Source organism: Ictidomys tridecemlineatus, chromosome 3 (assembly GCF_052094955.1).
Source record: "Ictidomys tridecemlineatus isolate mIctTri1 chromosome 3, mIctTri1.hap1, whole genome shotgun sequence".
NCBI classification, from domain to species: domain Eukaryota; kingdom Metazoa; phylum Chordata; class Mammalia; order Rodentia; family Sciuridae; genus Ictidomys; species Ictidomys tridecemlineatus.
This window is the reverse complement of record NC_135479.1, coordinates 72,892,738-72,917,585: the sequence shown is the minus strand read 5'-3', so window position 1 is coordinate 72,917,585 and position 24,848 is coordinate 72,892,738.

Here is a 24,848-nt window from a genome sequence, read left to right as displayed (position 1 = left end):
TGAGTGCCCTGTTGCCAACTCGTTTTATAGTGATGTCGCTGACCCATGGGGAGCTAAGAAAACTGCCCAAGGCCACCCAGCTCCTCAGAGGGAGGCTGGGACCAGGACCTCCCTTTATCGCTATGCCTCCTGTGGGCCCAGAACACCTAAGTTGAGGTTCCAGTCTTATCACTTCCATGATGTCTGCCTCTGCCTCTCCACGTCCTCAGGTTTTCCTGGTCACACGTTTTCTAACACCCAGGCCTTACTGTGCCTAGTCTGGTTTATTTCATTATCTTACTTTTTAACAAAATTGACTGTCTTGTTTTAATAAATGTATGTTTAAATGACTTTGCATGTCACTACCAAAAACAGAAAGCCAGGAGCCCTTGCCATCATAAAGACACTAGATGCACAAATAAATGAGACAGAAGTAAAAGTGGATGATTCGATTCCAGCAAATGCCTGTGTCCACCAAAGATGGAGCTCAGTCGCCCTCTACAACACAGGGTCACAAAGCGGAGAGACCTGCCGGCAGCACCATCCCCACAAGGGCTGAGGGCTAATTGCTGGGGACTGGGCTTCACAGCCTGTAAAGGTAACCCAGCTGCTCGCTTTCTGCCACGCGCCTGCCGTAAAGGGCAGACCTCTCAGGTCAGAAGGTTCCCTTCCCTGGAAAGTCAGGCTTAGGGGATGTGCCTCCCAACCACTAGCTGCTCTGCCGATCAGACGTGGTGCGCCGTCATTCCTCCCGGCTGCTCTCCGCTTCCTTATGGTGCCCTCACGGCCATAAAACACAGAGCAGAGGGCCAGCGCTCTTGGACCCTTGTTTGACTTGGCAGATTTAGAGGCCGGGGCGATGGTTGCTGGGAGAGCAGGGAACAGAATTGGCCGGTCATAGCAGAGTCAAAAGCTAACGATCTTGATCTTGTCTGTCTCCCAGTGACACAATTAGATAAGAGCCATGAAGGAAGGAAGAAAGGCCCTGGGGGAATAGAGATTGTAGCTTGGTACATGCTCCTCGTAAAATGACATTTGTTGATAATGCAAAGCAGGGCGGCAGCCAGGAGACTGAAAGAAGACCAGGCTGACCCTGGGAAGGGCCTAGCAGACAGAGGAAGACTGCAGACCTGTGTGCTCTGCAGCGGGGCCCACGAGGCAGTTCTGTTCTCCCTGTGGAGATCTGTTGGGCTGAAGGTGCAGTTCCTAGCTGGAGCTCAGCAAGGGAAAGGCTTCAGATGCATTCCTGACAGTTCTCTGAAAGCAGAGCTCTCCCCATCTGCACTGGGTTGTGGACTGGATCCTATGCTCAACAAAGGTGTGCTGAAATCCTGCTCCAAGAGACCTGCAAATGTGACCTTACTGGGAAATAGTCACCAAGTTAAGATGTGCCATTAGAATGGGCCCCACACTAATGTCCTGATCTCCTTATAAGGAAGAGATTTGGGAACAGTGACCCAGGAAATGCATGTGAAGGCCCAGACACGCGGGGAGAGCAGTCATGTGGGGAGGGAGTGGGGACTTGAGTGACACAGCACAAGCAGAGGAACACCTGGGGTGCAGGACACAGCAAGGGCTCCCAGGAGCTGGCAGGGCATCTGTGCCTTCTGGTAACGTGGACTGTTGGCCTCAGGAGCTGCCCGAGAACGTTTCCACGGTTGTTTTAAGCCACCTGTTTTGTGGTACTCTGCCGTAAGTAGTGTCAGAGTCACAGATCTGAACTCACGTGTGCTACGTCTCATGATCTCACACCTGCCTGGTCCCATGGGAATCAGGAAGAGCCTTCTTTTGAGGGAGTTGGGCTGAGCTTCATGGTGAGAACGGGGCTCCAGCATTCAGATCAGGTAGGCTTCCTCCTAGCGCCAACCACAGACTTATACGTGCTATATTTTCTTGTACGTGAAGCTGTCATCTGACAAACTGTGGCTTACCTTGAAGTAGCCTTTTTGAGCACTTCTTTTTACTCAAAGCTACCCCTGGCAGTGACTGTCCAATGTCCACCGAACCTGTGCTCTTGTTTTCTTCCAGAGCACCATTTAGAGATCTTCCCCAACCTCCTTTGGGGTTGGGTCTGGACAGCAGCACTGGCTCAGCAGTGGGGTGAACCTGCTGTTCTGGCCCCCAAGAGGCCCTGTGAGTGTTCCTCATGCTATTCACTATCCTTTCCTTTATGTTAACACATGCAGTTAACACACTTCAGTTTTGCAGAACAGTGGGGTCCCTTGGGCATATGAGCACATGCAGATAACATATTTTGATCCTGTCTACCTCCCCTCTCTCCACCCCAGCCTTTTTGTCTTCCCTCATGTTTTTTTTTTTTTTACTTTGATAACATCTTTTCCTCAGGATTCCACATCAGAGGGGAAATGTACAATAGCTGGCTTTTGGAGTCTTGTCTTGTATAGTATTATGATATCCGGTTCCATCTGTCCTCCTGCAAACTACATGGCTTTGCTCTTCTTTATGGCTGAATAGTACTCCATTATGCATATACACTACACTCTATTTATCCCTTCTTCCACTGATGGGCACCTGGCTGATTGCATTACTTGGCTCCTGTGAATTGTGCCATAAAATACAGGGTGTATCTCTGGAGTATGTTGACTTGAACCCCTTCAGATACATACTCATACTAGTATAGTTGGATTATATGGTAGTTCTATTTTTAATTTTTTTGAGAAAATTCCAAACTAGTTTCCATAGACTCTCCACCTTCCCAGATAATAAGATAGGTGCAACAAAATTTCCCTTGAAGCTATACATGGCATATAGCAAACCTCCTAGAATCTATATAGCACCACGGTGAACAGCTGTCCTGTGAATCACAAACAGTCTTCTTGTGACTGAGCATTAAACACATTTGTTTATGAAGAAGCCAAAAGATACAATGGAAAGACTCAGAGATTCTAACATTCATTTAGCTTCAGGAAGGAGGTGCTGGGGAAGTTAGGGATATAAGAGGAAGAGAATTAGTGGGAAAGGATGTCCTAGAAGTGAAGAGAAGACCAAAGCTTCCAAGTGCTCTCAGAAAACACGAGGACGTACCTTATGGGAACTTATCACCCACACCATCAAGGACCGAGATGTAGACCGAGACCCTGAACCTGCTAGAAGAAGATGTAGAACCAAATCTCCATTTTGTCCCCTTAGGAACCAACTTCCTCAATAAAACCCCCAGAGTGCAGGAAGTAAAATGAAGAATAGGAAAGACAGTGGAATAAATAAGACATCACGGTCCTACGTGTGTATATGATCACAGGACCAATGCAGTTCTACATCATGTACAAGAATTATGTGTAACTAATCAGGACAAATAAAAAATTTTTAAATTGGGATGATATCAAACTAAAAAGTTTCTTCACAGCAAAGGAAAGAGTTAAGAACATCAAGAGAGTGCCTACAGAATGGGAGAAAAATCTTTGCCAGCTGCTCCTCTGATAAACTATTAATCTCTAGGATATGATAGGAACTCAAAAACCTTAAAACCAAAAAAAAGAAAAAAATCAAAACAATAACCCAATCATTAAATGGGCAAAGGAACTGGCACTTCACAGAACACTACTGACTGGTCATCAAATATATGAAAAAATGTTCCACATCTCTAGCAATTAGAAAAATGCAAATTAAAACTACACTAAGATTTCGTTCATGCCAGTCAGAATGGCAATTATCAGGAATACAAGTAACTGCTTCCATAGTGGTTGCACCAATTTGCAGCCCCACCAGCAATGTATGAATGTGCCTTTCCCCCCACATCTCCACCAACGTTTATTGTCTGTGTTCTTGATAACTGCCTTTCTGACGGGCATGAGATGAAATCTTATAGTAGTTTTGATTTACATTTCTCTAATTACTAGAGATGCAGAACATTTTTCATATATTTGTTAATCAAATGTATATTTTCTTCTGAGAAGTGTCTGTTCAGCTCCTTAGCCCATTTATTCTTAGGTTTTTGAGTGTTACTTTTTTTTTATTTCTTTATATATCCTGGAGATTAGTGCTCTATCTGACATGTGTGTAGCAAAAATTTGTTCCCAAGATGTAGGCTCTCTCTTCACCTCATTGATTATTTCTTTTGCTCTGAAGAAGCTTTTTAATTTGAGTCCATCTCACTTATTAATTCGTGATTTTATTTCTTGCACCTTAGAGTCTTGTTAAGAAAGTTGGGGCTTAATCTGATGTGATGAAGATTTGGGCCTACTATTTCCTCTATTAGGTGCAGGGTCTCTGGTCTAATTCCTAGGTCCTTCATCCTCTTTGGGTTGAGTTTTGTGCATGGTGAGAGATAGGAGTTTATTTTCCTTTTGCTACATATGGGTTTTTATTCCTCCCAGCATCATTTGTTAAAACAGGCTATCTTTACTCCAATGTATGTTTTAGGCGACTTTCACTAGTATGAGATATTTGTATTTATGTGGGTTTGTCTCTGTGCCTTCCATTTCTGTACCATTGATCTCCATGTCTGTTTTGGTGCCAATACCATGACATTTTTGTTATTTTAGTTTTGTAGTATAGTTTAAGGTCTGGTATTGTGATGCCTCCTGCTTCACTCTTCTTGCTAAAGGTTGCTTTGGATATTCTGGGACTCTTATTTTTTCAAATGAATTTCTTGATGGCCTTTTCTATTTCTATAAGAAATGATGATGAGATTTTAATTAAAATCACATTGAATCTGCAGAGTGCTCAGCATTAAAAGAGAATAAAATTATGGCATTTGGAGGTAAATGGATGTAGTTGGAGAATATCATGCTAAGTGAAATAAGCCAATCCCCCAAACCAAAGGCTGAATATTCTATCTAATAAGTGGATGCTGATCCATAATGGTGAGGACATGGGAAAAATGTAGCAACTTTGATGGGGCAAAGGGGAGGGAGTGGGGGAAGGAACATGGGGATAGAAAAAGATGGTGGAATGAGATGCATCATTACCCTAGGTGTATGTATGACTGCACACGTGGTGCAACACTACATTGTGTACAACCATAGAAATAAAATATTGTGCTGCAATTGTGTACAGTGAGTCAAATTCATTCTGCTATCATTTATACCTAATTAAAAGAAAGAAAGAAAGAATACAAGTAACAACAAATGTTGTCAAGGATGGGAGAAAGGTACACTCATAGATTGCTGGTGGGGCTAAAGACTGGTGCAACCAATCTGGAACTCAGTATGGAGATTCCTCAGAAAACTTGGAATGGGACCACCCATTTGACCCAGTTATCCCTTCTTCAGTTTATACCCAAAGGACTTAAAATGAGCATTCTACACTGACCCAGCCACATCAATGTTTATAGCAGCACAATTCACAAAAGCTAAAATATGGAATCAACCTGATGCCCTTCAATAGATGAATGGATAAAGAAAGTGTGGTATGAATGCATAATGGGATACTGCTCAGCCTTAAAGAAGAATGAAATTATGGCATTTGCAGGTAAGTGGATGGAATTGGAGATTATCGTGGTAAGTTAAATAAGCCAGTCCAGATAGTCAGAGTTGAATGCTTGCTCTGATATGTGGAAGCTAACTTAGAAAAAGAGGAGTGGGGAGAGGAAGAAAGAAAGAAAGAAGAAAAGGGGATCGTGAATTTCATTAAAATAAAGGAAAGGTGAGTAGAGTAGATGAAGGGAATTGAGAGGAGGAAGGAAGGATGGAAAGGAAAAGAACAGTGAAGTGGATCAGCCTGAATCTCATCTGTACACACATGAATAGTCCACAGTGAATTCCAACATCACGTACATGCACAAGACACTATTTTTTTAAAAAAGTATAAATAAATCACAAAAACATCAGTAGAGGTGAGGGAGGGGAGTGCTGGAACTGAATTGGAGCAATTACATCCCCTGCTTTGTGGTTATGTCAGAACGCACCCTGATTTTATATATAACAAAAACTAATAACAAAAAAATAAAAACTGAAAATTACTCAGACCTGAATGATAACCCATTGACACAGTGAAACTAAAGTGGTGTTCAGAGAAAAGCTCCCAGGAAAAGTGCATTTGTAAAGAAATAAGGGAGTATGAGAATGTGTGAAGTATTTTCAATCCAGGAAACTGAAAAGAGCAGGAAGGTCATCCTCGGGAAGCGAACAGGAGACATTAATGAAGACAGAGGCAGAAAATAAGAGTAGAATCAAAATATCATACTTGACCAATAAAGGAAGCTGTTTGTGTTGAGAGTGATAAAACAGACAAGATTCAGCCACGTGAGATAACTGGGAAGACAGAGAAGTGAGAGGTCAGCAGACTCAGGTGGAAGGACACTGGCTGCTCTGTTTACTGCCAGATGGCTCATGTCTTTTACACATTGCTGTATGAGGAACATAATTAGTTAAGCACAGAAATATGTGACTAAAACTGGAAAGAGAAATGTCAGAATGAGTATAGAAAATAACAAGATGAACAGGAAAGAGGTGAAGGGAATGCTGGAAAATTGAATAATTTTTTAAAAATACTACACTGACTACCTTTCATTCAATAAACCAGTATTTTTCGCAGGTTACGGAATATTATCTACCAGTACAGCTATAGCCTAAAAGGATGATTCAAGTGCTGATTTGAGGACACTCCCATCCTCCCTCGTCCTCTTTGCAACAGTGACACAAATAGAGCTGCAGATGGGCCTCACTGGGACTGGAGGCTCCATGGCCCTCACTTCCCATCTGCAAAGTGGGGCCAGAGCTCTCAGAGCTAGAGTCCGTTTGGACTGAGTGGGAGCAGAAGATCCGCGTATCCCTCCTTGGACAGCACACGGAGAACAGGCCACGCCTGGGTTATTAGTCGCTTCTCACTGCTGCAACAAGAACAAGAACGTCTCGAGGAGGAGAAGGTGGCTTTGAGCTCACCATTTCAGAGGATCAGTCCATGGCCAGCGGACTCCATCTCTCTGGGCCTGAGGCGAGGCAGAGCAACATGGCACAGGAAATGGGAAGGAAAGTGTCTCAGCTCATAGCAGCCAAGAAACAGAGACCAAGGAGGAAGAGCTGGACAAGGTGTAATCCCAGAGTCACACACCAAGTCGCATGCCCGCTCCACCACACCCTACCTGACTACAGGTTCCACCCAGCAATCTGTTCCAACTATTAATGCATCAGGTGGATCCACCTGGTGACTAGGTTACAGCTCCTGTCATCTACTCACGTCACCTTTGAGGATCCTGGCATTAACACAGGCGCTTCAGGGGGACACCTTATGTCCAAACCACAACACCTGCTCCATTCTCCCTTTTCACTTTCTTACCAGATAGAGGTTAAAATACCAAGAACAGAGCAAATCTGGCAAATCATCAAGCAGTAAGACCTACCTTCGTCAACCTGGATTCCTGGGAGAATACAGAGGACAGAGCCCTGGCAACCTAGAACATGATCTGCAGATTGTCATGTGAGACCGAAATAAAGTTCCTCCCTTTTAAGGTACTAAGGGGGTCTATTTGTTAATCAGCTCAACACACCTTAATTAGTATACATGTCACAAAAGGCAAGTACCCTAATTACCAACAGACAAAAGACAGGACTGAAATCATTTTCACAAAATATATTAGAAGAGATTTTTGAATGATATATTTTTTTATTTTTTCTTATGCGCAGTTGCTTTTTGTATTTATTTCTATTTCCCTAATATTTTATGAAGATGAACTACTTTAGTGAGAAAAAATATTTTAAAGTATAGTAATGCATTATATGTGCCATCAAGAATATTAACAAGAAGAACTAAGAAGAAATAGGCAGGGTGGGCCTTGTGGCTCAGTGGAAGAGCACTTGCTAGTACGTATGAAGCACTAGGTAAGATTCTCGTATCACATAAAATAAATAAATAGGGTAAAGGTATTGTGTCTATCTACAACTAAAAAAATGTTAAAAAAAGAAGAAATAGGCAACCTGCATGGTTGAAAAACATTACAAAACGTAAGTTAGCACATAGAGAAAATGAAATAAAAATTTTTATTCAATAAGCATAGAAAGCACTTTCCTGTTGGGCACTATGGGGCACATCTGTAATCCCAGCAACTCAGGAGGCTGAGGCAGGACGATTGCAAGTTCAGCAAGGTCCTAAGCAAGAGGATTTAAGCAAGATGCCCTAAGTGAGACCCTATCTCAAAAAATATAAGGGATGGGGATGTGGCTCAATGGTTAAGCACCCCTGCATTCAATCATTTGCAGTACCTAACAAACAACAAACAAACAAACAAAAATACTCTCCCAAAGTGCTATCAGTATGATGAATGACAAAAAATGGATGTTGTTTTATGATTTCCAAATGATACATTTTGTGTACATATACATACACACACAATACACTGTATATACACACTCACACACACACACACACAGTGTGCTGCATGCCTTTTGTGTATCCATGTGTATGTAACGGTATATGTCTCACTTCCTGTCATGTGATATGCTACACCAGTAATTCCTATTCGTGTAGTTGTGAACAGCCAATAGTTCACTGTTCCTACAGTACATTGTAGCACAGGCAATTGCTCACTGTCCTCTGGTATGTGCTACACGATGACAGTTCATACTTCCTGTGGCTACACCATGCTAGCTCAGTGGTTCCCTATTCCTGTGGCTAGATCCACGTATACTGAGAGCTCACAGTTACCTGACTCTATGGTTTGTCCCTTGCAATGTGTGTTTTCCCTCTCATCTCAAGTGTTGATTATATTTTTTTCTTGACTATCCTTTGGAGATTAAGCTATTATTTTTATTGGTAAAAATAATAAGGGATCAAAGTCAGTACATAGACCTATTTCTTGAAAGTGTCAAATCTGAAGCTTGAAATGTGCATCTTATGTAATTTCATATCCCACAAAAATGTTCTTTCTACCAATATGCAAATGAATGGTTCAGTACCTGTTAATTACTGGAGGTCACCAAGTGATCTCGGAAAAGCAGAGAGTCTGGAGGAGACAGGAAGGTAGGTTTATCTGCAGAGGATAAACAGTGACTTGGCAATAACTTGGGGAGGGGTCAGGCCATGATAATGTGTCACAAAGACTAAGTGTCCTGGCTGATAGAGTAAAATGATAAACTGATATCAGAGCACCAACAGGACCTTCCACAAATCATAAAATATAATCACAGATTAGTCACCAATATGCCGTAGTTTTGTTGAATCTGTGTGTAGTTAGTCGGCATGGCAGCTAGGCAGGAGGAGGTAGGTTTTGGAGGCAGAGAACCATGTGCCCTCTGCAGGGTTTTTTCATACTTCATGTGTCAAGTTCACGTGAGACACTTCCTCGCACCGGCCCAAGAAAGAGGTCTGCAGACGTGTGGGAAGGTCAGGGAACTGACTCCACTACCACCCAAGCCACATCCTTGTCCTTCTCCCTCTGACCCAGAAGTGATTCATGTGACTTCCATGCTGGGAGTACAGAGGAGAAGAAATCCCACTGTCACACACTAATGGCTCAAGGCCCAACAATCAGGCTTCAGGGCGCTCTACGTCAGAGAGCTGTTCTTCATAAATACCTGGTGATGGTGTTTGGAACTAGTCAAAATTCCACTCTTCTTGATATTGATTTTCTTTTTATTTCTAAAAAATTATGAAGAAGAATATTGAGTTTGCAGTTATGTTTCTCAGTTGAACCAAAGTATGCAGGGAAGAAGCTTTCTTTTATTTATGAAGAGTTTTATTGACTTGTTCTACTAAAAGGAAAGTATAATCAGAGAATTATAGGTTCAGAGAAATAAAGAGCATGTTAAGGGATCACCCCTGCCGTTGTGTTGCCTCAGAACACATCCACGCCGACAGCAGATAAACAAGAATCTGTCCTATTTTAAAGATATATAGAAATGAAATGGTTCTACCATCTCTTAGCTTAATGTCAAATTCAAAAGAGTTTTTGCCTTCTCTAAAGGTAGATACTGTATGTATAAAGCATGTGTATATAGTATGGTATGGTTATGGTTTGGATCTTTAATGACCCCTGAGAAGCTCATATGTTAGGCAATGCAGAAATTGAGGTACAATTGTTATGTTGTGAGAGCTGTAACCTCATCAGTGGATTAATCCACTTAATGGATTAATAATTTGAAAGGACTACTGGGTGGTAACTGTAGGCAAAGGGAGTGTGGCTGGAGGAAGGATATGCTTTGTCTCTGGCTTCTCTCTTTCCCTCTGCTTCTTGGCTATCATGAGCTAAGCAGCTTCCCTGCCCCACAGCCTCCCACCATGATGTTCTGCCTCACCCCTCAGGCGTAGATCAATGGAGCTGGCTGATGATGCACCGAACCTCTGAAAGAGTGAGCCCAAAATAGACTTTTCCTCCTCTAAGTTGTTATTGTGAGGTCTTTTGGTCATAGCAATGAAAAAGCTATCAGACACAAGTATACTTACTGGTTGTATACACATTCTGTCTACTGTGCATCTTAAGGGTACCTAGTATAGATGATAGAGGATAGACAATATACTAATTGGACAGCACTGTTTCTTCAGTGCATGATTTTCTTAAGGCTAAATAATTATTTCCTCCCCCAGAATTTATTTATTTTTAATAACATCATGAATAACTTTAAGACCTATGCATCTGAACTTTTCACATTGTCCTGTCATTGTTTATTGTGGAACCCAAATTGACTTTCTTCTCTTAAACTTTGTATATAGAATATGACTAGGTATGAGGCTAATGATGCAAGAGTAGTGCAACTATTACCACAAGGAGAGCTTGACATTGTGCAATGGCATCCCACGGTCCATTTCCAAAGGCCCTATTTGTGCCAGGCCTGATTCTTGTCACTCTTTTTAAAGTTCTACCTTATTCTAATGTATTTTCCTGCTTTAGTGGGCTAAAAATAATTTCTTTCTTAAATGAGTGTGTGTGTGTGTGTACAGTGCCCCTGAGATTGACAGCTCAGGATAAGTGGATGTAAATTCTCACATGTCCTAGATTTTACTCTGTGGTTTCCATTCTTACCCTATCCTTTAGTGATTGACAACCTGATCATCAACCCCCCTTATCCTTCCCACACACAATGGAACTCACAAAATAGGTGGATTAACTGTACCATACATATTTGATGTTCAAGATACATGTAAGTTAGAATCTTCTAGAATTCCAACTAAATTTCTTACACAACTGACTATATTCCTCTTCAACCAACTATATGCTTACATAGTTTTGTTTGTTTGCTTTGTTATATTTTTAAATGTCCTGTGCTGAGGGAATAGAGGCACTTATTTCAAACTATAAATGATTAATTTTAGATGACAGAACATATATTGTTCATAACATAATATTTTCCTCAAATTATAGATATCTAAAATACAGGTAAAATTACTAATAAATAGTTCAGTTGATCTTTAAGTAAATACTACATATTTGTGACTTTTTAATTTTCAGAGGAAATTTTAGAGTTATTGATTTTTAGAGATGTGATTGCTAATGTTACTCATGTTTATTTAATCCCTTCCCTTTATAAATAGTATGTTTAATATCCCTTGTATAATAAGCACTTTATGCAATAATGAACACTTTATGTTTATTTACCAGTCTTTGAATGTATCACTTATAAGACCTTTTTCACTTCTAAATAAAATATTCTTCTTTGCTTACTCAGTTTACAATGTACATAGAGTAGTAGACGTGATTTCCTAAAATTTTTAAACTCATGATTACCAATAATTTGAGTCATTGATATAATTTTTGTTGCTTGCAACTGTCACTGCAGTTTATATGTGGCTCGTGTACTAACTTGTCTAGTTATGTGGGTGGGGAAATGTTTACTAACATCATGTCATCTCCCAAGACCTCCTTGTGTTTCTGTCATACAGCACTACAGATCAGGAGAGGACCATCATGGCAGGATGAAGTTAAGGATATTTCACCAGCCATAGTCAGAAGAACAGAAGCTCTTCCTGCTCTGTAAATGTGTCTGGCTTCCTCATGTTCATCCACGTTAAGCACTCATGTGGGCAGCCTCGGCGATCCCATAGTGCAGCTCAGGGTGCCTTGGACGTGGCTCTGTATGACAGGGCCATTCTTCCTAAAGGCACTTAACTCAGAATTGCTCTCCTTAGTAGGTTTAGATTAGCAGAGCTAATTAGAAAATGATATTTAGGACAGAATTAATTCTTGCTAACTACTATTGGGGTTAATGGCTTATTTTAAGTCTGAAAAGAATATAATTTAGGGTGGATAACTAAGAAGACAGGGATTAATGTTTTAGCCCAATGACAAAGGAATGGCCATCCTAGTACCAAAGATTGGGACAGTCATCTTGGTGAGTAGCTCAGGTAAACAGATGACATGACCAGAATACTGAAACCCAAGGAGAATTGAGACCCAAGGGGACATCCACACAGGAAGTGTGGTTTTAGAAGACACTCTGGCAATAAAACAGGAGTTCTGTAAAGGAAAAATCAAGGGCCCATTGTGTCACCAGCCAGAGAAAATGACCATCTAGCATCCTTCACAGTCCAAGGCTGAACAGCGGCATCAACGGTGCCCTTGTGGGGAATGCCTACTGACCACTAGAAAGGTCCAGGGTTGTGGTTTAGATAGTAGGTGTCCCCCAAAAGGCCATGTGTGAAACACTTGAAGAAGGTTCACAGAAGAAATTATTGGGTTATAAGAGACTTAACCCAATCAGTGAATGAATCCCCCTGATGGGATTAACTAAGTGTTGAATGAAGGTGGATAGGGTATGGCTGGAGGAGATGGGTCCCTGGGGATGTGCCTTTGGGGTATGTATTTTACATCTGGTGAGTGGAGAGCTCTCTCTCTCTCTCTCTCTCTCTCTCTCTCTCTCTATCTATCTATCTCCCTCTCTCTCCTTACTTATCATCATGAGAGCTGCTTCCCTCTGCCACACTCTTTCACCATGATGTTCTGCCTCACCTTGAGCCCCAAGGAATGGAGCTGGCTATCCATGGACTGAGGCTTCTGAAAATGTGAGGCCCCAATAAACTTGATCTTTCCTAAAACTGTTCTTGACAGATGTTTTAGCACAGCAGCAAAAAACCTGGCTAAAACAGCTAGCAACTATCAGCGGGACCAAGGTCAGTTTGTGGAACCTGAAACAGGAGCACAGAATCTTATGATGACCACTTGGGAGACCTCCAATCAGCAATCAGGGGCTGAATGGCTCCAGAATACCATAAAGATTCTCTGGGTCCCCAGTGATGATTGTGCACCAGCAAGAGCAGGCATTGTAAGTTCTCACCACATCCAGTCCTCATCCTGAGCAGTCCTATGTGCATTGAAGCACTTCATCCTCATACACGAATGAAGCAAGAACTTGCATGATCCTCAGTCCCTCAGACAGAGAAGTCAAGGCACGGAGAGAAGAAACACCTGACCTGAGTTTTCATACACAGCCTAGGACAAGACCCCCAAAGGTCTCAGAGCCCACACACAACCAGTAAGAACACTAGCTTTCTCTGTATGTGGAGCACATCTACCCATTCAGCAATACTTACTAAGACTCTACTATTGGCCAGTCCAAGGGCCCATTAATGAGCCAGACAAAACCAGTTCTCACCCACATGGGGCTTTCATTCTGATAGAACAATTGGGTACATGCCAGACTTGAGCTGATGTTATTGCTAGATATTAACATTTGGGTTTAAGGTAGAGTCCCTCAATTATCATTACTTCATTCTATGTTGTGCATTCAGTTCCTCAAAGGCAATTCCCTGTGGTATCATTGCACAGGCTTAAGCACCTCTTAAGGAGAAATTTCTGAGTGAATGAGCCCAATTAGCTGCAGTCAAGACTGCAGGGCTGGGACTGGGTGAACCAGGGGAACTACCCCAATGAAGTCCTTACACAAATGATGAATACTGCATGTAAATCAATCCTGCTGCATGCACAACTGCTCCTGAAGCTTGTCTAAGGCATTAGGCACCTCTGCCTCCTCCTCACCCCAAATGCCTTTTCTAGGAAAGGAAGTTGCACATGGCAATATGGACCCCATGCATGCTCAGGTGGTAGGTGGGAAAGCGTGTTCAATATAAGTCATGCAAAACTCAGACACTGTAGATGTGGTGCAAGTAAGAACAGGTATGCTAGCTAGCACTCTCCACCATGTGATAAAGGGGGAAAAGTGATTGATGCATTACTAGGGAGAAAGCAGCTAATTAAATGGAAGACAATAAGTATCTGAGAGCAGAGGTTTCCAACAAAGTCAACACTTAGGTTCAAAGATGAGATTGCTTCTCCTAGAAAATGGGTCAGCTCTGCACAGACATTAAACTCACCTGCATCGTACACCTCCCTCTGCATGCCTCTGAGCAGGCACCGCGCATGCGCTCCAGAAAAGACCCTTCGTCTTCATGGGTAAGATCCTAAGCCAACTAATATCGTGTGCTCCGAGGGAGGAATGAAAACCTTCAGCACAAACAGGAGAGGACAGGAGAGGCTTGGCCACCATTTGGAAGAGGATGTTAGAGAGGAAGGAGGTGGCTGGAGAAGGTGACTTGCCAACAGACTTGTAGGAGATGTGGGAGGGACCAGGCAGACATCTGGAGCAGAGAATCCCAGGACTAGGAACAGTCTACTCGAAGACCTCAGAGAAAATGTTTCCTATGTGGGAACATCAGCAAGAAGGGCAGAGCAGCTTGCAGAGGGATATGGAGGTAGAAGCAGGTCAAGTCAGAGAGGTACTAGGTGCCCTGACCCAGGGCACTGGCAGCCACTCTAAAGTAACTTTGACTGTTGTTCCCAATAGTGGAGGAAGCCATGGAGGGATTAAGGGAGATGATGTCTGATCCTTTTGCAAGGATCACAGGCTGCTGTGTTGGAAAGAGACTTGGAAGGACAGAGGGTTGCCGAGAAACCAGTTATGTGATTGGTCAACTAGAAATATGCAGACCATAAAAAAGCAGTCTAATTAAATATTCCCATATAATTAGCATTCTGAATATCAGTATTCAATTACTAAATGAAACCTAAACTGCAAGCGTGTTACTTGGTCTTGTCAGAAATGTGTCTACACTAGCAGAGTCTACTCCCCTTCCTGATCTCTCTGGAGATGCTCAGCCCCAGTTCTCCTCCACTCTCTCAAAAGTGACCTTCACTCTTCTCTACCACGAGGTCTCAGTGTGGTGGAGCTGAGTCTCATGAGGCAGGCTCCCTGCTCATGGTGGCTGGAAACCCTGCCTCCTGCCCTTCCATGGCAGCCTGACATGCCTCAGTCTCTGTGCTGGGCTTGGTAACCCTGTGCCTCTGCAGTGGTTTTCATGGCCTTGCCCTCATCCTGGCGCTCCAGGACAAGCATTCCAACCCCCTTCCAGCCTCTCCCCATCTACGCCCTTCGATCCAGAAGATTCTCTCTCTATGCTGCCTAGAGCCTGCTGAGGGACTGGGAGGGTGTCCTCTGGGGTTCTGAGCTTGTGGAGGCTGGGTTTGGGTGGGGTGATGTTCCCTGTGAAGTGCAGCAGCCAGGGGTTTGGAGCTAGGGGAGAGCAGTAGAACCCTTCATCTCTACCTTCTTATTTTGAAAAACAGGTTTTGAATGTGACTTTGGAAATGTCATCAGTCTCCACAGACTGGAGGCATAAAAGTGATACCAGAAGACTTGATAAGTTATTTTAAAGCCCCCTGGTTGTGTTCAATTTCAATTCATCTTTCTTCACTTTCAGAGAAGTTGACGTTCATTGCTTGGGCTTCATTGTAGGTGCACTAAGATCTTAACCTCATATCTCTTGCAACCTGAATAAGCTGTGATTCCACTATTATAAATGATTATTCATGATTTTCATCTACTCTTCTGAAATTATACCCACAGCACTTGTATGTAATTCTCCCTTTTACCATTAAGAAATATTTGAAATGAGTTCAAGCCATTTATCTGGCCAGAGACCGGAAGGTCAAAGTGATAAATAATTAAAATTCTACTAAGAATTCCCTGGAAATGAAATTCATGTTGTTTGATATGCAGCCTCCTCAGTGGATGAGATTCTTCTGGAAGAAAGAAAAAGAGGTGGAATTCAAGAGGTGATCTGCTGACCTGAGAAGGAAGAGAAAGTGAGTGAGAAAGTTCCATTTATCACCTGTATATGCAGGAATTTGTTTAGTGATTTCATCATTACCATTGTTTAAAAACTAATATTTCAAAAAATCGTTCCCCAAATGTAAAGAAATGCCTATTATTTTATTTCAGTTTTATGTTGTTCTACACCTTTATAATTAAACATATATTTCTATTTTACTTTTTTAAATATTCTTTAAATTTCAAAATTTTTATAGTTTTCTCTAGCTCAAGAACATTGGTGGCTCTCTATTGCAGAGCCAAACTTCTCTACCTGGACTGAGAATCTGTCGAGAGAGACAATGGGCTCTCTCAGCTAGCCGCAAGTTGCATTCTTTCTGAACATGAACCCACCTGAGCCAAAGCAGACCTCACCGGCTCAGAGAACCCCCTTCACTTCTAATGCCCGATTCGATAATGCCTCGGACTCTGCTGTATAAAACACTTTTATTTCTACTTCTCAAATTCTACCAAATCTTTCAAACTAATGCTCTTCTTTCTCTTCTTTAGGGCAGTATGTGAAATCCTTATAGACTTGAGCATGGAAAGCAGATAAATCTGAGTAAATGGAAGTCTCACTGCTCCCTGAAAAATTATTCAACTTTTTAAAAGCTGTTTCCTCATCTAGAAAATCTGGTGGTAAGACCTATTTAGAGAACCACTAAGTAAGATCTGATATATAGATTATTGGCACAGTGCCTGGTATGTAGATCCTGAACAAGGAACTGATGTTGGTGGGCGTCCCTCCAGGAAAGCAATGTTCTCCTGAGTACGCCACTCTCCCAGATCTTGCCCTCTGATGGACTTTAGAATCCAGAGTGTAGAAGGGTCAAGGTGGTGGGGCTGCAGCAGGCACCCATCCTAGCCCCTCTGCAATTCAGAATTGAAATAGGAACAGGACAGTAGTTACCCAGCCAAGTGGGTGACAGAGGGGAGGCACTAAGGCTCAATATTAGACTGACAGAGACCTGGAGTGACCACTGAGACTTGGACCAGCCCTGAGCCTGCACTAGCAGTGTCTGAGCAGGGCTGGGAGAAGGGGCCATAGGAACAAAAAGAAAGACAGGCAGCAATGAGGAGATTGTGTCTGAGGCTGCAGAAGAGAAAGGCAGGCTAGACTCAGTGGAGAAGGGCTGTGGCCGAGTGCTGCAGGGACCCTCTGCCTCTCTCAATTCACCATAGATGGCCCTCCAGGCAGTGGTCCTGTGGAGGTCACACCTAGGCTGGCAGCTCAGGGAGATTAAATTTCCACAGCTGCAGCTCAACTGGAAAGAGCAGTAAATACTGTCATAGAGAACACCTTTGAAGCAAGCCATCTAAATAATGTCCACAGAGACAGCTGTCATCAGCCACAGGAACAGAACACAACGAGCAGGACGCTCCTCAAGGTCTGGGTCAGGTTGTCTCCACTGAATCTCAAACTTTTATGGGTACAGCCCAAACTTCCCAGGCCACCACCTCCCATAGCTGTAGAGAGCAGAGCAGACAGGTCAGAAGTCCTTGACGGGAAGTGCAGCATCATGAAAATCACATGGTCACACACAGCCAACTGTCACCAAGGCCTGTTGCTGTCAGTGCCACCACTGCCAGGAACAGCGCAGGGTGGGTGGATGTCTGTCACTGTCCCTGGAACAGTTTCTCTTCCTTGCATGGAACTATATGATCACACACACACACACACACACACACACACACACACACACACACTTTGCAGCCTCCGTCTATGCTAGACTAGCAGAAGGATCTCAAGAGCCAGTAATCTTTGCAGAACTCCCAGAGCCACAGAGAAGGGCAGGGCACGTCCCCTCTGGATAGACCCATGCAAGGTTCTTCCCCCACAGAGCACAGAACCCTGGAGAGATTCAGCCACTGAGACCACCCTATAGAGCTGTTCCCTCCAAACAAGAAAACACATCCCCATTCATCCTCCACAGACCCATGAGAGCCACCAGGTTGGCACCAACATGGGTGGGTTGAGGTCTGGGTGGTTGGGCATCAGAGCCTGAGGCATCTGAACTTTTTAAATGTTGTTTTCTTGTTTTTCTGATACTGTCTTCTATGTGGGTTGGCTTGGGTTCTTTCTATTATTTGATATTGCACACTTAATCCAGTCTTGTGTATTTTAATTGGATTTGCTCTGTTTTATTCTCTTTCTCTTCTTCTTTATCTCTACCCCAACCCTATTTTTACTTTGTGTGTGTGTGTGTTTGTGTGTATGGTTTTATGTTGTTGTGTTTCTTTTCTTTTTCTATACTTGATGTTTTTATGCTCTCTGTAGTTGTTTAATTTATTTTATTTTATTGAATACCTATTTTTTTTATCTGGGTTCTGGAATATACTCCACATTTCCACTTTTGGATAACGGAGTTGTAGGAAACATTTTCAGTAAGTTCAATGCTTTTCTAGTAGACAGTTTTGTCTCAAGTGGTCACAGTTACTGGAGAGTATTATCTCCCCTCAAAATGGTGCTGGAAATTGATCATAGCACTTTGAACATGTGAAGTGTGTTCTTTAATGCCAAAATATACCCCCACTTCAGGGCACAACAGCAAATAAAAAACAGCTCACTAAAACAATCCTCTCATAACAGCAGACGAGATTCATTTAAGTGATGCCTAAATATCAACATAGAACTATATGGAACATGAAAAAGCAAGGAGATAAGACACCTCTAAATGTTCTTAACTCTCCACTAACTGAACCCATACATCAAAGTGGAGGAACTGCCAGAAAAAGAATTCAAGAAGTTGATGGCTAAAGTGTTTGATTAAATTAAAGAATAACTAAAGAATGATCTAAGGAAGAAAATACAGGATTTGAAAACATTTTAATAAGGAGAATTTCTGGAAAATAACCAAACAGAAAACTTTGAAGTGAAAAAATTTAAGGAATCAAATTTTTAGGAATCAGACAAAAATTGCACCAACAGACTAGATCAAGCATAGAAAGACTCAGGACTGGAAGTCCAGATAGAGGAAACAGGACATCCAGAAACAGAGCATGTGAGCTCTGGGACATTGAAGGTGAAACTTAAGACTCACAGGTCTTGAGGAAGGAAGGAGAAAAGATAGAGACCAATGGCATAGAAAAGTTATTCCCTGAAATAGTCGCCAAACTTTTTCATTCTCTTGGGAAAGAGATGGACATGCAGGTACTGGATACATTTGACCTTTAAATAGACAGGAGCAGAAAAGAACTTCTCCACATCATATTATAGTTATTGTGCCAAAAATTCAGAAAAAAATTTAAAGCTGCAAATGAGAAGTACTTATAAAGTCACTTGTAAAGGTAAGCCCATCAGCCGGATGTGGGCTCACCTGTCATCCCACCAACTTGGGAGGCTGAAGCAGGAAGATCACAAATTCAAAACCAGACCCAGAAAATGAGCAAGGTTCTAAGCCACTTAGTGAGATTTTTGTCTCAAAGAGCTGGGGATGGTGGGGCTGGGGATGTGGCTCAAGCGGTAGCACGCTCGCCTGGCATGCGTGTGACCCGGGTTCGATCCTCAGCACCACATACCAACAAAGATGTTGTGTCCGCCGAGAACTGAAAAATAAATATTAAAAATTCTCTCTCTCTCTCTCTCTCTCTCTCTCTCTCTCTCTCTCTCTCTCTCCTCTCTCACTCTCTCTAAAAAAAAAAAAAAAAAAAAAGAGCTGGGGATGGGACTCAGTGGTTAAATCCTCCTGGGTTCAACCCACAGTACAAAAAAAAAAAAAAAGACAGATTTCTCAGCAGAAACTCTAAAGGCCAGGAGCGAACAGCCTGATGGACTTAAATCATTGAAAGACAATAACTACTAAGATAGATTTCTTTACCTATCAAAAATATCCCTCAAAATAAAAGAAATAAAAACCTTCTAAGACAAGCATAAATTATATAAAATTCACGAACCCTAAGTCACCGTAACAGAAGATACTTAAAGACATTCTGCACATGAAGTCAGAAGATAAAAATAAAAAAGAACATGGAGAAGAATAAATCTCATTATAATAATAGATAAGCAAATAATAATCCACAATAATTTAAACATTAGAAAAGAAAGTGACAGGAAATAATAATACTTCCTATAGGTCTTGAGGAAGGAGAGAAGGTAGAGACTAATGACACAGAAAATGTATTCCCTATAATACCTCCTAATAATATCATTGCATGTAAATGATCTTAATTCTGTTAAAAGACATAGACTGACAGACAGGAATATACTGTATGTTGCCTCCAAGAAACACATCTCATCATAAAAACATGAATGGACTGAAAGTGAAAGAATGGAAATTATATCCCATGCAAATGGAATCGAGAAGTAAGCCAGAGTGGGTATAGTCATGTGTGACCAGGCAGAATTCAGGACAAAATAGTTAGGTGACACAGAGTAGGTCATGACTCATTGATAAAGGGAAGAATCAAACAAAAGATGCGATCATAAATATTTATGCCCTGGCTCACCCAGTTTCATAAAACAGACATTGGCCTCAATTCAATAATAGGACAGAACTTCATCATACAACTAGAGAAGTCATCTAGACAGAAAATCATCCAAGATACATGTATTTAAACGATATTCTAAAGCAAATAGACTTAGCAGGTACCTATAGAATATTTCATCTAATATTAATTGAATATAGTTTCTTTTTAGCTGCTTCTAGAACTTGTTCAAAATTGATCATTTACTAGGTTATAAACAAAGTCTTGAGAAATATTTTTCTTAAAAAAAGAAAGAATTCCTTGCATCTTTTCATATCATAATGGAATAAAATTGGAAGTCATCAGTAAAAAAAAAACCTACAGAAATTATGTAAATACATGATGATTAAGCTTCTGAATGAGTGGGTTATTGAAAAAATTAATGGAAGGGAATTAAAAAAAACTATTAGAATCAAATGACAATGGAACAATACATCAGAATCTGAAGAAACAGTGAAAAACATTCCTAAGAGAAAGTTTATAATTATGAGAACTTACATTTAAAAAAATATCAGAGCACTCACCATAAATAACCTAAGGATACATTTCAAGTTTTTAGAAAAACAAAAACAAAACTAATAGAAGGGATCATTTCTGTAATCCCAGTGGCTTTTTGGTAGAAATGTAAATTAGTGCATCCACTGTGGAAACCAGCCTGGAAGTTCCTCAAAAAATAGAAAATAATCTATATAATCCTGTAGTCCAACTCCCACTCCCCAGCTCCACATTGTGTCATTTCCACAGCTAGTTCCCTCAACATCATCTCCCACTCCCATGTTATTCTGAGGAGAGTGTACCATTCATCTCAGAAAACAGGAACGTGTCAAAGCATACATCAAAGATGAGGACTGCTTCTCTTTAATATAACTACCATATTGTTATCACATCTTAAAATTGTAATTTCAAGTATCTCTTATCAGTATTCAAAACTCTGTCTCCTATTGTAACAAATGTTCTTCTCTTTATTTTTAGCACTTTGAATCTGGATATGAAAAAGATCCACACACTGTGATTGACTGATAAATTGCTTATGTCTCCTTTAATCAGTAGTGTTTTATCTTTTCACATAATTTTTTCCTTACAATACCTTTGCAAAATAAAAATGATCAGTTTGTCCTGGAGAGCTTTCTAGAATGGATGTGTTGCAGTTTGTATCCATATACAGTTATTCACACATTTCCTTGTCCTCTGAGTTTCCTGTGTGCAGGTACCTGGATCCAGGTGAGCTTCATCAGAGTCTGGTTCAACGTCTGTGGCAGGAGGTTTTCCATGATGGTGTGTACATCTGTGAGGAGGTGCCCAGAATCCAGCTGCCAGTGATGCTTACTGATAGACATACTGATTGATTAGGATCATTCCTTCTTTGTTTATTAGCTGGAATTCTATAAATAAACCCTTCTTCTTATCCCTGTGGTTAGCCATTGATAACAACTACCTAGAAAAACAAAATCAATATTCAATTCTACCCTTTTAATTGACCTGCTTTCCAACTTAGTTGGTCACTAGCATCTTTTAAACTTAACAAATTCCTGTTGAAGACTTTTTGCAATTTTCCATTGTGACTTGGAAGTAGGAGCAAAACCAACAGCTTAATTCAGTTTTATATACTTAGCTTGGCCTAAAGCTAACAGTCCTTTCCAAATGAAAAACTAAAGTTATGGGCATCTTTTGAAACTCTTTTCTGCTTTACTTTGAGTGATTTTCCCCATGACACTGTTGTGTTTACTAGAGATGAATGGCATAAAACTTTATCAGATGTGGCCTTGGAAATTACCTCATCCAAAAGCCCCATTCATTGCAAACTTAGGGGAAAAGCCACATACCCCAAGTGGTCCCAACAAATGATAAAAGGCCTGGTTCCAGAATTCTCGTTTTCTGAATCAGGAATCTTTCCTGAACTGATTAAAATAATGACTCTGTCAGAAATTTTAGTTAAAATCATCAGTGAGTACAGAGAAGCTAATCTAAATCTCATAGGCTGTCCTCAAATTAAAATAAGCCATTATTCAAAATCTCATTCCAAGTCAGATTTTATAGAACTCAGAGCTTTTTCCAAAAATGACTGAAATTTCCCTACAGGTTAAAACCCATGGAAGCCTGATAAACTCAGCCCTGCCTTTGAAGCATCATGAATAACTATTCCATTATAGAAGGGGGTAAGAAAACATTCATTTAATAAATTCTACCTTGTCCTGAGAACTTTCTATGCTTTTCTTCATTGCATTTCATCAGAGGTAAGTTAATCAGTCTCCACCTAAGAGTGAGAATTCAAGGGGGAGAAACCAAACACACTAAATGCAATAGTGAACATGGAGCCTGCACTGGATACTGAGATGCAAACTGAGGGTATTCTGCTGCCACCTAAGGCCTTCAGAATTCTACAGGGAGTGTGTGTGGGGGGACTACCATCTCCTGTCTACTGTCTCAGCAATGGAAGGAGTACTTTCCCCACTACGGGGTCACTGATGATTGCTGCGAGTCATTAGAGGTTCTGACAGGGAAGAGTTAGTGTTGATGAGGGTGGGGGAGGGGAGTGTGGCTGGCTCGGGGGGCTCAGTGGCCAAGCTGGGCAAGAGAAACAGGTTCTCAAAAGCACTGACTATTGAGAACAGGCCCCAAGCCATGGAATTGGCATCAGTAAACAAAGGAGTGTCTGATCATCATTTTTCTTTTTTTTTTAATTTTTATTGTTGGTTGCTCAAAACATTACATAGTTCTTGACATATCATATTTTACACTTTGATTCAAGTGGGTAATGAACTCCCATTTTTACTCCATATACAGATTGCAGAATCACATCAGTTACACTTCCACTGATTTACATAATGCCATACTAGTGTCTGTTGTATTCTGCTGCCTTTCCTATCCTCTACTATCCCCCTCCCCTCCCCTCCCCTCCACTCTTCTCTCTCTACCCCCTCTACTGTAATTCATTTCTCCCCCTTGTTTTTTTCCCTGTCCCCTAACTTCCTCTTGTATGTAAGTTTGTATAACCCTGAGGGTTTCCTTCCATTTCCATACAATTTCCCTTCTCTCTCCCTTTCCCTCCCACCTCTCATCCCTGTTTAATGTTAATCTTCTTCTCGTGCTCTTTGTCCCTACTCTGTTCTTAGTTACTCTCCTTATATCAAAGCAGACATTTGGCATTTGTTTTTTAAGGATTGGCTAGCTTCACTTAGCATAATCTGCTCTAATGCCATCCATTTCCCTGCAAATTTTATGATTTTGTCATTTTTTAATGCAGAGTAATACTCCATTGTGTATAAATGCCACATTTTTTTTATCCATCAGTCTATTGAAGGGCATCTAGGTTGGTTCCACGGTCTTGCTATTGTGAATTGTGCTGTTATGAACATCGATGTAGCAGTGTCCCTGAAGTATGCTCTTTTTAGGTCTTTAGGGAATAGACCAAGAAGGGGAATAGCTGGGTCAAATGGTGATTCCATTGCCAGCTTTCCAAGAAATCTCCATACTGCTTTCCAAATTGGCTGCACCAATTTGCAGTCCCACCAGCAATGTACAAGTGTACCCTTTTTCCTACATCCTCGCCAGCACTTGTTGTTGTTTGACTTCATAGTGGCTGCCAATCTTACTGGAGTGAGATGGTATCTTGGGGTGGTTTTGATTTGCATTTCTCTGACTGCTAGAGATGGTGAGCATTTTTTCATGTACTTGTTGATTGATTGTATGTCCTCCTCTGAGAAGTGTCTGTTCAGGTCCTTGGCCCATTTGTTGATTGGGTTATTTGTTTTCTTGATGTTTAATTTTTTGAGTTCTTTGTATACTCTGGATATTAGGGCTCTATCTGAAGTGTGAGAAGTAAAGATTTGTTCCCAGGATGTAGGCTCCCTATTTACCTCTCTTATTGTTTCTTTTGCTGAGAAAAAGCTTTTTAGTTTGAGTAAGTCCCATTTGTTGGTTCTAGTTATTAACTCTTGTGCTATGGGTGTCCTATTGAGGTATTTGGAGCCCGACCCCACAGTATGTAGATCGTAGCCAACTTTTTCTTCTATCAGACACCGTGTCTCTGATTTGATATCAAGCTCCTTGAGTTAACTTTTGTGCATGGCAAGAGAAAAGGATTCAGTTTCATTTTGTTGCATATGGATTTCCAGTTTTCCAAGCACCATTTGTTGAAGATGCTATCCTTCCCCCATTGCATGCTTTTAGCCCCTTTATCAAATACAAGATAGTTGTAATTTTGTGGATTGGTTTCTGTGTCCTCTATTCTGTACCATTGGTCTACCTTCCTGTTTTGGTACCAGTAACATGCTGTTTTTGTTACTATTGCTCTGTATTATAGTTTGAAGTCTGGTATCGCTATACTGCCTGATTCACACTTCCTGCTTAGAGCTGTTTTTGCTATTCTGGGTCTTTTATTTTTCCATATGAATTTCATGATTGCTTTATCTATTTCTACAAGAAATGCCATTG